Source organism: Lathyrus oleraceus, chromosome 1 (assembly GCF_024323335.1).
Source record: "Lathyrus oleraceus cultivar Zhongwan6 chromosome 1, CAAS_Psat_ZW6_1.0, whole genome shotgun sequence".
Taxonomy (NCBI): domain Eukaryota; kingdom Viridiplantae; phylum Streptophyta; class Magnoliopsida; order Fabales; family Fabaceae; genus Lathyrus; species Lathyrus oleraceus.
Genome location: NC_066579.1, coordinates 112,566,174 through 112,582,241, shown reverse-complemented (window position 1 = coordinate 112,582,241; position 16,068 = coordinate 112,566,174).

Sequence of the window (16,068 nt, the reverse complement as noted above, 5' to 3'; positions counted from 1 at the left end):
AAATATTCAATCAAGCTTCTAGGATCTCCATTTGGCTTGTCTCTCTTAACTTGGCTATTCATGACAATGGTCCTTCTTACTATCTCAAGTTTAGAATCCCTATCACACAAGAACAAACAATCAAAAAGTTCACAATGCAATAAGAGGAATGGACAAAGAATGAGTTTAGATTAGAGTGAAGGAGAATTGTGATCCAAAACGCAACGGAAATTAAAATTTTCTCCTTTAGAGATCCTTACGAGTGGTCATGATCAGTGATAGAATATTTACCTCTTGTGACGATTGAAACCTTTGGTGCAGATCTCTTGTGACGATCAAAACCTTTGATGCAGATCCACGAAGTGATCCCGAACGTTGAACGATGACAACATCTCTACTCAGTCCGCACGAACGGATTCCTTGAATCTTAGTGCTAGCTGGTACGAATGAAGGCTTTGAGTGAGAGAGAGAGAGAGAGAGATAGAGAAAGAGAGAGAGAGAGAGAAAACGAAAAAAATGCAACCGCAAAAAATGCTTCTGCACAAGGTTCTATTTATAGAACCACTTGTGTGGGCTTCAAGCTAAAAAGCCCACTTAAGTGTATTTTGGCCCATATCTTATAATATGCCCAAAATCACTTAAGCCCGTGGTACCTTACCATATTTCGCATTCTACTTAAGTACATCGTACCTTACGATGTTCTATAATTCACTTAAGGGCACCGTACCTTACGGTGTTCCTTAGTTACTCTATCTCTCATCAATTCGTCCTTTGTGTGTGACTCTGTAGGTTTTCCCGACGTTGACAATTATATTAAATCACACATTTAACATAATAGACAGTGAGCAGTATCTAGCAACACATCACTGCTATCCAAGACACGAAAATGTCATGTGATCTGACAAATCCTTCTGTGATAATACTTATGCGTATAATTACCCTTTTGCCCTTATGTCTATATTGAACACAAGGCATAGACCGTGTCATCCTTGTCCAGTTCAATATTGGGCCCATAGACATTTATCCTGTTATGCAGGATGGATGGGCAAATTCCATCTAGGTCACTCATGTCCCTCAGCATGCTTCGTGGAGTACCCATCAACTGTCTTTATGGTTATCCAGTTACGGACAACGTTTGATCAGCAATAAAGCACTCGACTCTACACCTAGGGTCCATAGTGGTTTCAGGTCGAAGAGTGGTATACACCACTATCACCATGATAATAACTTATGACACTTTGCATAACATTCTATATAGTATTCTCATAGCGGGTCAATCCAGTATAAATATTACTCTTAATATTCATACCTATGTTTAAGACTTTATAACTCTTTATCCATGATCCATGAGATGTGATCATCAGTCTATATACATAATAGTCTTAATGCTTTAATGTTATCCCACTTCACAATAAAGCTCGACTACGGATACTTTAAGAATAGTGTCCTTATGTTTAATATGATCTCATGATCAAGTCACACTTGATACATTAAACGGACTAGTTATTCTAGGGACTTTATTAGACAAACGTAATAAAGAAAAAGCCTTTAAATAATTCGATACAAGTACCAAAAGTATTGGCCTCTAGGGCTTACACCAACATAGAGGTCCTTTGAAGTCAACTTTCAAGATTTAGCATTCTAAAGGCATGAGGCTGAGTTGCTCTTAAACTCCTTTAAGCATAGGTAAGTTCCTAATTCTAAGTCATTTCTTCTTTTTGCATTGGGTTCACACAAATAAAGACAAAACAAACACAAGGCAAAATATATTTACACAATAATGTGCTCAAATGAGCAAAAGGAAAATGGCATAAACATAAAATATGAGCTCAAGTGAGCAAAGGGAAAAGGAAATATGAATAAATGAGAAAGAAAGTAAATTGCATTAAGGTAAATTGCAAGAATTAAATGCTCAAATTAAAGTTAGTAATTAGTAGTTAATGTTAGTGTGTCATAAGACAATTTAGCGCTATGTTAAGCAATCGTAAGTGGACTAATGTAGTAGTCACACCTATCTGAGGCCGGTCAATAAAACTATAGGCAAATAAACACAAGTTAAAGATCATGACTAGTAAGCCAAGCTCCTACAACTTGCCATGCCAAAAGAAAAGAAGAAGGACCTTGTATGGATTTCAAGTTTTTTGCTTGACCAAGAAGCAACCTATATTGGACACAAAGCAACTCACTTGATCTTTGATCAAGTTGAGTTTGATTTGGATCAAAGAAGGTTAAGCCTCCCATATGTCAAGGCTAACCACAAATCATTAACTCATTGGTCAAAATAAAAAGAATAAAATGAAATGGACAAAATGAGAATTCTAATGACATAATCAAAATACAATGATCACATGTGAATGAAATCAATATCAATCAATGGTAAACAGAAGTGAAATGAAGATTAGAAGTCAATAGAGGTCAAACATATTTTTGGTATTTTTTGGAATTAAAATAAAGCATAAAATAAAATGAACAAAGTTATGGTCAAACTTTAAATTCAATTCAAATCAACTTGAATAAGTCCAATTGAATTATCATAAGTCTAACATGGTCAAACAATATTTGACAATTTTTCTCAACATTTTTTGAAAACAGAAACTATTTTAAAATAATTAAAAATCAAGAAAAATAACACAAATGAACTAAAATCTCAAATAAATCTCAAATCAATTAAGAAATTGATGAGAATATTTTTCATAGACTTATCATCATTCATATGTGTTAAGAAAATATTTTTGGAATTTTTGGATATCAAAAAGTATTTAAAATGAATTAAAAACTATCAAAAATAAAATAATTCACAAAAAATATTAAATGGAATCACAAAAATAATTAAAAATCAGATTATGAAACTAGATTTTAAAAGAAAATTTTTGCAATTGGTCTCATATTTTTGTGATTCCAAATAAAATAGTTATGAATTTTTGAAAATAAATGGAATAAAATAAAATAAAATAGAAATTAGGAAAATATGGAAAATCATGGAGCGCATGATCTATTTCATTAAATGACGTGAACACAATCAAAGGCTCAGAGGCGCGCTTCCATGGTAGGCAAGAGTCAAGCACGAAACACATTGGATTTTAAAAAGTCAAATAAACAAAAGGCCAGGATTAGAACGCTGGAAGGAGATCCAAGGGGCCAGATGATTCCACGTGGGGACGATGGTGGAAACCACCGTCTTCTCCGGTGAACTAACCGTGTCCCGCCACCAGTTGCAGGTTTTCAAACCTCAACCAAAATGCATGATCCTTATACCAAAATGAAGCTGGATGATGTACATCACCCTTATAACCTTGGATTATCCTCAAGATCTCTATGGAATGAGAAATCTGAGATGGAAAATCCAGGTGCATAAACTGAAGTGCTTCAAAACACAAAATCAAAGCCACCATTGGCTTGCCTCTCACATGAGGACTTTAGAAAACCAAATAAACACAAGCAATTCACATTATATGATGAGATTCATATCAAAACAGCTGAGCAATAAACCTTTGAAGAGCAGCTTTGATCAGCACGATTCCTTCCAACTTTTGCTTACAATTTGATCTTGAGATATGATATGAGTGCAAGGCTAAGGAATAAGTGTTTAAGATCAACTTATTTTGTTGAAATTCAAACTTGAAATGAGAAATTAAAAATGAGAATTCCTTTGGTATGGTTGGGTTTCCAATTCTACAGAGCTTCAGGTTGAATCCAGGGTCCCTTTGAATGAGGCATGGCAAGGTATTTATAGCTGGAGCTGATGCCAAGTGAGGAGAAACTCGTGTGCATAAAGCTTTGGGTCCTCCATGCATGGGCCTGTACAGGCGCATGTGAGGCCCAAAAGCTGATAGATTTGCAAGCTGATAGCATAATAAGTTGATTTGGACGTGTAATTTGCATTGCAATAGCTTGCATTTCAAGATTCAATGTGAATTTCATAATTGGTCACAAATATTCACCTCTTCGAAAGTCACATATAGAAAATCCAAACATAGGCATGTGAGTAATGGTTGGAAAGGTCTTGACATAAGGAACAAAAGCTATGTTGGAAAAAAAATCCGTTTGGAGTTTGGAAAATTGTGAAAACTGGCCATGAAGTTTGATGTACAAAACATGTCTTTGAAAAATTTGCCAAAAGTGACCAACTTCAAGCCCTTCTGTTTTAATGATGCAAGCCTCAAATGAAAAATCCTCTAACATAAAAGTTATAGATATTTTCAAGATGATCAGTTTGGACTTAAATTTTGCATAATTTGGATTTTTTATGAGAATGTTATGGGCACTTGAAGTTGGACATTTTTCAAATTCAATGGCTTTGGTCCAAAGTGACCTATAATGTTTTGTTTTATCACATGTGTTTCTTTTAGGATTATGAAATTTTGTCCAACATAACATTTTAAGTAGACATCTTAATATTTCCAATGCAATTAGTCTCACCTGAAAATAATAAAAAATGAAGAAGTTAAGTCTTTGGGAAGTCGACCCAAAATTAGGGTTTCAATCAAAATGACCTATAATGTTTTGAAATGAATGATGACCTTCCAAGTTTCAAATGGATTTTTTATGAACATGAAAGTTGTTCATATGGTTCTTAAGAAATTGTTTTATCTTGGGGTCATATTCATTTGACAAACACATCAAAAGTTAGGTCTAAATGGATTTCAATTTGGTCAGATGACTTGACTGGTCAACTTCTCAAGGTCAAACTACAAATCTTGATGAATGAATGATTGAGGATACTCACATAAGCTCATATATGCATAAAATAGTGAATGAAAGAACTTACCTTGATTGAATTTTATCATAGGTTGAGGTTGTTTCATGAGCAAGGCACAATCAATGCATAGTTGAATTAGGGTTTCCTTGGGAAACAATCTTCAAGCCCTTTGGTTTATATTGATCAAATTGGAAAATTGAGATACTTGGGAGGCATATATGATGATTAGAAACCTTGTGGACCATTATCGTGCTTGCTTTCATCTTCATCTGACCATTTCATTGAGCATAGGAGCCTCCTAGGAGTAGGGAATCTCATGATTGCTTGAGCTTCAAAATAAAATAAGTTAGTGACATAATTTTGTGCTTTTGGTTAGTAAACAAAATAAGAAAAGCAATAGTATACAATTCAAGCATGCTTGCTGGTCTCAAACCAACTAACACAAGTCCCAACCCTAGGGTAAGGAACCAAGATGCTATGCTCCTTGAGGCAAATGCAATGAGCAATGATATGATGCCATAAGCGATCTTAGGGTCAAAATTAGGGTCTTACAGTTGTTCCTCAATAAGAAATGACATGGCAGTCATAATCTTCCAAAAATAAGGAAAAAAAAAGAAAAAAGCTCGCTAAGTTGAACACCAAGAAGGCGTCTTAGGCAAAAGTTAGGGCATCCCAGTGGACTGGCAACTCAAAAGAATTTGTCTAGGAAAAAATTAGGGATAAGAAGAAAATCGAGAAGAAGGATCACCAAAAATCCTTGAGCAGAAGAAAGAACAAGAACAAACTTGTATGACTACTAGAGAAAAGTAGGTGTCTTTCACCTCAAGCAAAAAAGTATCATTGGTTCCCGCTCCATAACATCTTCACCTTCAAAACTTTCTTGGAAGTTGAATGCCTGTGTCAAATTAGCTGAACATGGGACTGGAGATCATCATGGAGAATGGGGTGGGCTAAATTTTGAATTTTAAGCCTTATATCCTTTATTTCGAAAACCATGAACCAGACCATGTTACACCCTTCAAAAGACCTAATTGAAGCAACGATTATTTTGAAAGCATACTAAGAAAGGTTACGCTAACCTGACTCCTAAGATATTTTCTAATCATCTGTCTTGATATCAAATTCCATCATCATTTTTGACACTTTGAATAAACCAGTGATTTATTTACTGTAAATCAACATCATTTTAATAATGATTGATTTCAAAACTTGCATGAACATTGCGTTAAAATTACCATTTTTGAATGAATAATTTATTTGAAAATCGGCAATTAGCGTCAAGGAAATCCTTCCAGAGAGCAGTCATCCTAGTGCAAGTCATTTTTAAGATTCAATAAATCTGGGGCAATCACTTCGAGACGCAATAAGTCTCTTAAAGATCCAGACAATCTTGGGCAATCCCTTTAAGGCTCGGTAAATTCCACAAAGAATCAGTTAATCTGGGGCATCCGACTTTGATATTCAGATACTGGGGTAAGCCATCTCAAGGCCAGGTTATGGTAAGCTACTTCCAAACATCCATTCGAGGCAAATTTCTTCAGAGACCCAACAAACTAGGGCAAACTGGGCTACAGACAGACAAGTCCTCTCCATACCCTCAAGCCGCTCAATCAAAATACTATCGTGCATCATCAACTATCAAGTTCAAAGCGGGTGTCTCCTTGACAAGAAACTTGTTGCAAGAACCTTTCTTAGTCTTAACTGTTCAAACAACCAGATCATCCTCATGAATTGACATCATTCATGTTTACATGCACAAGCATTACTCTTGCATCAGATCATGCATTTCAATTTATACATTATGACATCACCCATATATAAAAAAATATAACCTTGTTTGATACCTCAAAGCCAGTTCTTGTTTGATAGTTAAGTTTTCAAAGCCAGTTCTCATCTGGTAGTTAAGTTTTCAAAACTAGTTCTCGTCTGGTAGCCAGTTCTCGCCTGGTAGTTAAGTTTTCAAAACCAGATCTCGCCTGGTAGCCAGTTCTCTTCTGGTAGTTAAGTTTTCAAAACCAGTTCCCATCTGGTAGACAATTCTTGTACGGTAGTTAAGTTTTCAAAACTATTTCCCATCTGGTAGTCAGTTCTCGTCTAACGGTTAAATCAAATCCAATTCTCGTCTGCAAGTTGAGTTTCCAAATCCAATTCATGTATGATGGCCTATCTTTTTAACCAGTTCACGTCTGGTAACCCTTATTAAAACCATTTATTGTCTGGTAGTTGTCATTTTTACGAGTTCTCGTCTGGTAGTCCCTTTTCAAAGTTAGTTCTCGTCTGGCAGTTCAACTTCAAAATCCAAATTTCATTTGGCGCATATCAAATAACTTGTACATGCATTTATCAATCATCTCATAAATCATTGTCATGCATTGATCATGTCTCCCCACTCAAGCATATCATGTAATGCACGGGAACATATATATCATGCATAGCCTAAGCCATGATGCAGCAATCGCTCAAGGAAGTTCAGTGTAACCCTCAGCAGAATCAAAATTCTAGAGGTGTTCTTAAGAGTAGAACAATTCTTTTCTTCAGTACAAGTTGCTTTCAAAAGACCATTAGTGTTGGTGATGATTCTCAAGATGAGTTTTCTTCCCCTACAAGTTGATTGGTATTTCCCATTTGAAATCTGGTGTCAATGGAATTTCTGCTTGGTTTCCCCAGTAGATATCTCCTCACATAGTTTCCTCTGGAATTTTCTCCAGCCAAACTTCACGAGCTCACCAGACAAGTTTCATATCAATATGATTCCTAAGAAAGGTATCCCCAACAACTTTATCTTCAACAAATCTTTTCGAAGTATTTGTCTAAGATGGACATTTCTTCACAAGTTAGCAATCTCCCCAACAAGCCTAATGGGAAAGAGTTCCCTAACATACAAGCTTTATATAATGATCCTCAGTATATCTCCAGCAAGTCTCCTGTATGTTTATTCCCTAGAGAGTCTTTTGTATTCCTCAATAGATTACTTCAATCAATTCCTAGCCAAGTCAGCGGTCCTTACTGATTTACTCACCAAAGAGGTAATCGAATTGGACCATTTGGTCCAATGGTTGAAATAAAATGTTAAACCTTTTGGTTAGTATTAACCTTTCATTCCCTAGTAAATCTTCGGGATCTTCTCATTTTCCATAGAATCTTTATGTTTGATCTAAGCAGCAGCCTCTGGGCAGACAATAATAAACATGATTCAATGTCATCCATGTGAAGATATCTTTGTGTTAGATCTTAGCATCGTTTCAGCCTATGAAGATATCTTTGTGTTAGGTCTGAACATCAACTTTCAATTGGCCAACGATCTCTTTGTGTTAGATCAAAGTTGCTTTCAGCATGTGAAGATCTATTTATGTTGGATCAGAGCATCATTTTCAGAAGGCGACAATCTCTTTGTGTTAGATATTAGGATCATTTTTAGTAGTGTGACTATCTCTTTCTGTTAGATCAGAACGTTAAGATTTCAATAAGGTTATTTAGATCTTTGTGTGTTATATCGAAGTCTCTTCTCGTCGGTGCAATGGTCTCTTTGTGTTATTTCGAAACGACATTTTTAGGGCAATGATCTCTTTAGGTTAGATCAGAGCTCTAGCAGTGCCAAGATCTCTTTGTGTTGGATCTTAGCATCATTTTCAATAATGCACGGATATCTTTGTGTTATATCCGAACATCTTTTCCCAACATGTAAAGATCTCTTTGTGTTAGATCAGAGTTTGTTTCCAGCAGTGCCAAGATCTCTTTATGTTAGATCTAAGCATCCTTATTCAAAGGCTACAATCTCTTTGTGTTAGATCAATGTCTCATTTCAGCATGTGATGATATCTTTGTGTTAGATCAAAGTCACTTTCAACAAAGCGGCGATCTTTGTGTGTCAGATCGAAGTCTCTTCTCGACGGTGCAATGGTCTCTTTGTGTTAGATCAGAACGTCATTTTCAGGGTAATGATCTCTTTATGTTAGACCAGAGCTTCACTTTTAGTAGTGCAAAGATCTCTTTGTGTTAGATCTTAACATCATTTTTAGCAATGTGAGGACTTCTTTGTGTTAGATTTGAGCATTCATTCCTAGTAATTGAAGATCTTTTTGTGTTAAATCACAGCTTCTTACCAGCAGTACTAAGATCTCTTTGTGTTAGATCTTAGCATCATTTCAGCCATGACAAATATTTCTGTGTGATAGATCGACTTTTCTTATCAACAGATCGACAATCTCTTTGTGTTAGATCAAACTCTCTTCTTAGCAGCACAATGATCTCTTTGTTTTAGATCAGACCATCATTCTGAGGGTGATGATCTCTTTGTGCTAGATCAGAGTTTCTTTTTAGCAGTGCCAAGGTATCTTTTTGTTAGATCTTAGTATCATTTCAGCTTGTGTCAAGATCTCTTTGTTGTAGATTTTAGTATTATTTTCAACAATGTGAAGATCTCGGTGTGTTAGATCGGAGCTTTAAGATTTCAGAAAGGTTGTTTAGATCTCTTTGTGTTAGGTCTGACATCCATTTCCCAACAGTACGAAGATCTCTTTGTGTTAGATCAGAGTATTCATCTTTTGCAAAGGGTGGAGATATCTCTGTGTTAGATCCGATCAGCGGGAGTAGTTGAATATCTCAATCCCTAGAGGGGTCTATTGTCAGTCAAGAGAAGTTGAATATGTTTCTTTCTTCCCCATAAGATTCTACCTTCAATGAAGAAAGTTTGAAGAATAGTCGAACATGATACTTTATAACAAATTCATCCACATTAATTAGATTAATTCATAACCATAACATTCTATTGCATAAAAGGGGAACATTTGGGTCTGTTTGGTATTTAAAGTCTATTTCACCATGACGATTTAAAGACAAGAGTTCTTCATATCCTTCGGTTAAAGATGTTTAAATAGCGGAAGTTGTCATACCCTAAATTTTGCACTGAGTTTTTCACTTGTATCAACATAGCATAATCGTTACACTTTTATTATGTATTCTTTCAGTCAAAAGAATTCATCAGGGTTTAGAAGAAAAGTCAGGAGTTCTGGAATTTTATCTGGTCTTGATGTCACCCATTCAGTCATTTGTTGATTGAGAAGTCAAAAGACTTGATTTCTCAATCTCAGTGTATCGTCAATTCATTTTCATCATATTTCAGAGGTTTAGAGGGTGACAATCAAGAGTATTATCATTATCGGAATCTTTGTAGAGTTTTAATTATACTTGAGAATCAGAAGTAAATGGTCCAAGAGTGATTCCTTTGCACCTGATTGTCTATTAACGATTATTGAATCAGTAATTCAATGCATTCATAAGACATCTGCATTTTTACTCATCATAGCCTGCATTTCATTTCGCATAACACTTAGAATGTCGCTCAAAATAAATTTTCGGATCTACAAACATATGGATTAAATAAATTTTTAAATGTACGTCGAATTAGCGGGCAAAAAACTTCAAAGTCGAGTTTGCAGGCGTAAGTATTCTTAATCTATAATTCACATAGTTTAACATAGTGTGCTCTTTTTATTTTTTCGACTACTTTTTTGGTCGCATTCTGATCACCCTGAGTCTTTTAACCAAATATTTTTTATTTCAAAATTCGATAAAAACTTGTATGTTTCCGAGAATTTATTTCACGCTGATTATTATAATGTATTCAATTTATTTTTTTGGGAACTTTTGTGTCCGATTTTTATTCATTTTTTATCCGTTTATTTTTGTTTTTTAACCAAGGTAATCGATGAAATTATTTAAAATTTACTATGTGTTTAGTTTTTTTTTAGGTTTTACTTTTAACTAATATCTTTGCTTTTTTAGCATTTATCATTTTTAAGATTAAACTCTTTAAAAATTAATAAAAATGTCTCTCTATCTCCAATGATAAGGCGCCACACATCCTCTCTATCTCTCATTTTAGAAAGAAAAAAACTAAACTAAAATCATGAAAACTAGACCAATTGAAAGAGAGGGGGATGGGGATGATAAAAGAAAAAGAAAAGAAAACAATTTTGAGCATCTTTTTTATCTTTCCTCATTCCACATCATCTCTATATAACACAAGAATTCAACAAGAGACTATTGATTTTTTTGGGATAAAAATCATAAAACCACCACCACACCAACACAAACAAAATAACCATTTCACCAAATCACCACTGAACCTTAAACGATGTCGCCCACACTTCAAAACACCCATCCATTTTCGACCCATCACCAACTTTATCCAAAAAACTCAGTAAAACTCTTCCTCCATCGAACAATAACAACCCTAAAATAATTGAAACAAACACCATCAATGTCGCGGTAACATTGTCCTCCACCTTGATTTTGATTGTTTTGTGATATTTGCTTACATGATATTTTACTTGTATTATTGTGAAAGAATAAGATAGAGATCTTTGAGTTGAAAATTTTGGAAGAAAGATGATTTTTTGTGTGTTTGAAATTGTTTGTGATATACTATTAAAACAACATAGACGAGTGGAGGAGGAAGAAGAAAACAAAGATGATTTTTTTATACTATTTCTTCCTGCCACATGTCAGGAAGGGAGTGGAGATTTTTTTTTAAGTGAAAAAAATCTTTCTCCTCTCATGTTTCCTTCTGAAACTGACCGTCCACCCTTTTTTTTATTTTCTTATTTATTTATTTATAATTATATATATATATATATATATATATATATATATATATATATATATATATATATATATATATATATATTATTACTAACAATTATTTACTATTATTTTATATTGATTATTACTATTATTTATTATCATTTTATTATATTTATTAATACTATTATTATTTACTATTAATATTATCATTATTATTATTATTATATTGTATGTTACTATTATTATCGTTATTATTGATTATTGATTATTATTTATTTTTTATTATTGTATTATTATTACTGTTAATTATTATTTTTTCTTATTATTAATTTTTATTATTGATTATTATTGTTATTGTTATTATTCTTATTATTATCATTATTATTGTTGTTGTTGTTGTTGTTGTTTTATTGTTTAAATTGATTATTTTAAATTTTTAAATAGAAAATTTGATTAATTTGTCTCATCGATTTTCAGATGTTATGTAACTTTGGAGTTAAAAATTCAATTTAACTTCAGAAACGGCTTAAGCGCATAAAGTGTATTGACCGACCTCTTATAGAGTTATGAATCCACTTTACGATTGCTTAACATAGCGATCAATTCGGTAGTTTAATTTTTGTTTTATTTTACCTTTAAAAAACATCGTTTAAATCATCAAGTTGTTGGATATTCAGATGCATTGCTATTTCGAAGTTAAAAATTCAATTTAACCTCAAAAACTGCTTAAACACACAAAGTTTATTAAACGACCTCATATAGAGTGATTCCTACATGAATCTACTCTACGATTGCTTAACATAATGTTAAATTCAGTAGTTTAAAACATTGATTTATTTCAAATCACTTGTCTTTCTTTGGTGTATTTTTTGCATTGATTTCATTGTTGTTTATATTTGCCGTTTATAGTTGTTTATTGAACATGTATTGTTATTTGTTCTATTGTATCCTCATTTGACAAATTATACCTCATTCCTTTAATGGGTAATAAGTTTATCGTTTTCCTTTATTTTTATAGTTATTATGCTAATTAATTGTTAACTCATGATTAAAATCAACCACTTTCAGAAAAGAACAAAAAAAAATAAACGCTCGATCTAACGTCGAGCCTTTTTCCCAAATCAAATCCAAATTAGATGCAATGCAAGTGCTTGATCCAAAGTTGAGCATCTCCCCTACTTAATCCGAACTCTTTTCATTAGTCCAACTTGCAACACTTAATCCAATATAAAGTCGTTCCTTTTAAAGTTTTCATAATAAAAATGGAAGAAAAGATTAGGTTTAGACTTTCTCTTTCTCGAATGTTTGAATACTACTTTAGAGCTCCATGTTCGAACATCCATCTTTCATATTAAAATACAATAATCAACTGAATTAAGTTGGTTCTCCTATAGAAGAAAAATGATTGATTGGGTATCGACCTTCTCCTTCCCAATTATTTGGGCACTCTGTACATCTTTCTGTGTGCATAAGCATCTTCCATTAATGAGCTTTGACCTAATTTGTCACAGAGTTTCATAATAACTGTTGGACGAAAAGAGAGTGATATGGCTTATGCCCCTTCCTTTTCAGGCATTTGAATACTAATGTAGAGATCCCAGTTTGGATGCATGTGCCAATTAAAAGTAATCCAATCAATCAAACTTGTTTTCCGCCCTTGTGCGACTTTGAAAAACATTTTCAAAAATGAGTATGCTTTATCCATATTGATGTGAAAGAAACAAAGACTTCAGTCTCAAAGAGCGAGCAACAAGCAAAGGTTTGATCACTTGATATGTCTAAAGGGTCACTCCTTAAAAGCAATCAACTCAGTAGTTCTTTGTAAGCAGAACTACGACACCTTGAGTTGTCCATAGCACCTAGAGATACGTAGGAGCAGGATTTTAAAATTTTGTCAGGCACCCCTTTAATAAGAAATATTTTTTCTTCTCTTTCCTCACTCGATAAGTAGAAGATCAAAAATGATATCACACTAACACTCTTACACGAAACTAACTAAATGAGTCATGTTGAGTACAACGGATGTGAGGGATGCTAATGATCAGTGTATTTTGATGCACATTCTTCTATAATTGTACTTAGGCATTTATCTAGTTTATTTTGCTTATTTTACTATTTTATTATGTTTTTAGATTTAAGTTCATGTTTGCCTTTAATCTATTTTCGTTTGTTATTTTCAGTTTTAGCGGTTATTTAATACCTGTCCACTGTTCGAATCATAACTTGAGCTACGGGATGTCGTTTTGCAAGTTCTAAAACATGCATTGGAAAGCAAAGAGAAAGAGCTACAACTTTTATGTTTAAGCCAAAATCTGATTCAGAGTGCAGACGTCTCAAATAATTCGTCGAAGTTTCGTACTTTAGGAAATATTTTCTTTTTGGCCATTTGTTGGGCTGAATTTAGGTTTTCCGGCCCAGTTTGAATTATAAGTGAAATACTTATTCTGTTAAAAAGGGCAGCCGAGGTACTGTAGCAAATACACATTATTAACGATAACTTTTTGCTTTTGTGCGATCATGAAGAGGAACTAATCTCCTAGAGTCAATCTGCTGTAACCGAATTTCCAAGGCTTTGAGGTTTTTATTCTATCAATTTAATTTCGTTCTCTTTCAATTCTATTCTATGAAATTTCATTTGCTTAATCTGTATTTTGTGGAATGGTTTTGATTAAATTCGTATGATTGCATTCCTAACTATTAATCGCCGTTTTCGTCGCTTTGTCGATAAATTGCGTTGGTAAATCGTGTTTGCTTAATTCACGATTGTATTTATCCGTTTGCTTAATTTAGAATATAGGAATATAAATCTGTCTTATATCTATTGCGCTTGTCAATCGAATTTGAATCGAATAGAGATCGAAGCCACTTAGGGAATTGGTAGGTAAAAACCAGTGATTAGCCGGAAACCGAAAATAGCAGATTGATTTATTTTATAATCGCTTATTTTAATCACTTTTTTGGTTTGTTTTCTAAACCGACCACTAAAACATAAACCCCCCTTAAATCGATTTCATTAGGTTAATAATAATACAAGAATCCTTGCGATACGATACTCGAGTTGTCGCTTCCGCTAAACTACAGTTTTCTAATTACTCGTTTTGACCCGTGTGCGACAGCAGATCACTAATATCTTCCCCTTGCATAACCGACTCCTGAACCCGATTTGGTTGCCACGACCATTTTTTTTTGTCGGTTTTATCGATATATTCCCTTTCCATTTTCGGGAATAAATAAAGTTCAGTGGCGACTCTATTTTTTTTAATATTTCGAGTGTTTCTTATGCTCGGATATTTTTCACGCCGCGAGTAGCGGTAAATTCATGACCATCAAGCTATGGGTAAGCTTAACGTCAATAAAACCAGAGTCGCCACCGCACTTTTATTGTTTCCAAAGGAAAAGGGAAAAGTATGAACAAAACCCAAAGATAAGAAGCTTTTAAATCAAAACTAATAAAATGCCATATATTACAGGTAAGGGGGTTGGTTACACAGAGGGAAGGTGTTAGCACCCAAAGTGTCCTAGGTACTCCTAGGAAGCCCTTTTTTAGGTGTGCATATGTGTTTGGTATAAAAGATGTTTGAGAAAAAAATAGAGTGTGGGGGTGATAAAAGAATTCATTGATTATATTTTTGATTTTGTTTGTGGTCTTAGGAACTCAAATGAGCAAAGTGAAAATAACATAAACATAAACAAGTTAAATGGAATGTGAATGGCAAATAAATGATAAATGACTGAAATTTAAATTGCATAAAGTAAATGACTTGAAAGTAAATCAATATTAACAAGAGTTATTCAAATGTTAGTCAAGTGTTAGTGATGATTTTTTATTGATTAAGTCATTCTTTGGAGAACACTCAACCATCCATTCACAAGTATGAATCCTTAAACCAAGGCATCTTCCATGAGAAGGGCTCCAACTTGGATAATTCAACAAGTATGCCACTAGCTCTCATGAAAGGAAAAAATGTCAAGTTTCCGTGAAGAATGGGAGACTTACAATCTCACTTACTAGAATGTTATACCTTTAGGGTCAAATTTAACTTTATGTTAAGCAATCGTAATTGGACTTAAGTAGAAGTCACAACTATCTGAGGTCGGGCAATAAAAGTTTAGGTGTTAATGCATGTTAGAGATTTGGTATGAGGAACCAAACTCTTAAAAAATACCACACACTAAAAGAAAAGATCAAGAGGGACGGACCTATCTCAGTCATACTTGTATTGGTTCATCTGACACAAGGTCCTTGATGAACCAATTGTCCTTAAGACATTAGAGATTTCATTGGTCAAATGAGGGAATGGGAAAGAATGGGAATGAAGATGAAGAGGGAGGGGAAGGTAGAAACACAAATTGACTAAGGGGGGATTTTCATCAAATCAAAACCATTCATTCATTTTGGGAGATGAAATGTACATTTCATCAATCCCCGAAATCCAATGGTTTTGATCCAACAAAAGTCAAATCAACCTTGACCAAGGCCCAAACAAATATTCAAACATCACAAGACCATAAAAATGGCTCAACATAATTTTTACACATTTAATCAATTTCAAAATGAATAAAAATGAAATTTAATTTATTCAAAACCTAAAATCTCTTCGAAACACCAAATAAATGGCCAAGAGATTTATCCTAGGTCAAACAAGGTCAAAAGACCTTAGATAAAAAAAATCATGATTTTTAAAAAGTCAGAAGTATTTTTAAACAATTAAGAATATGCACAAAAACATTTAATTCATGAAAAATATCAAAATTAATCCAAAAAATAATTTTAATTCAGAATATGGAAGAGAAAAATATTTAAA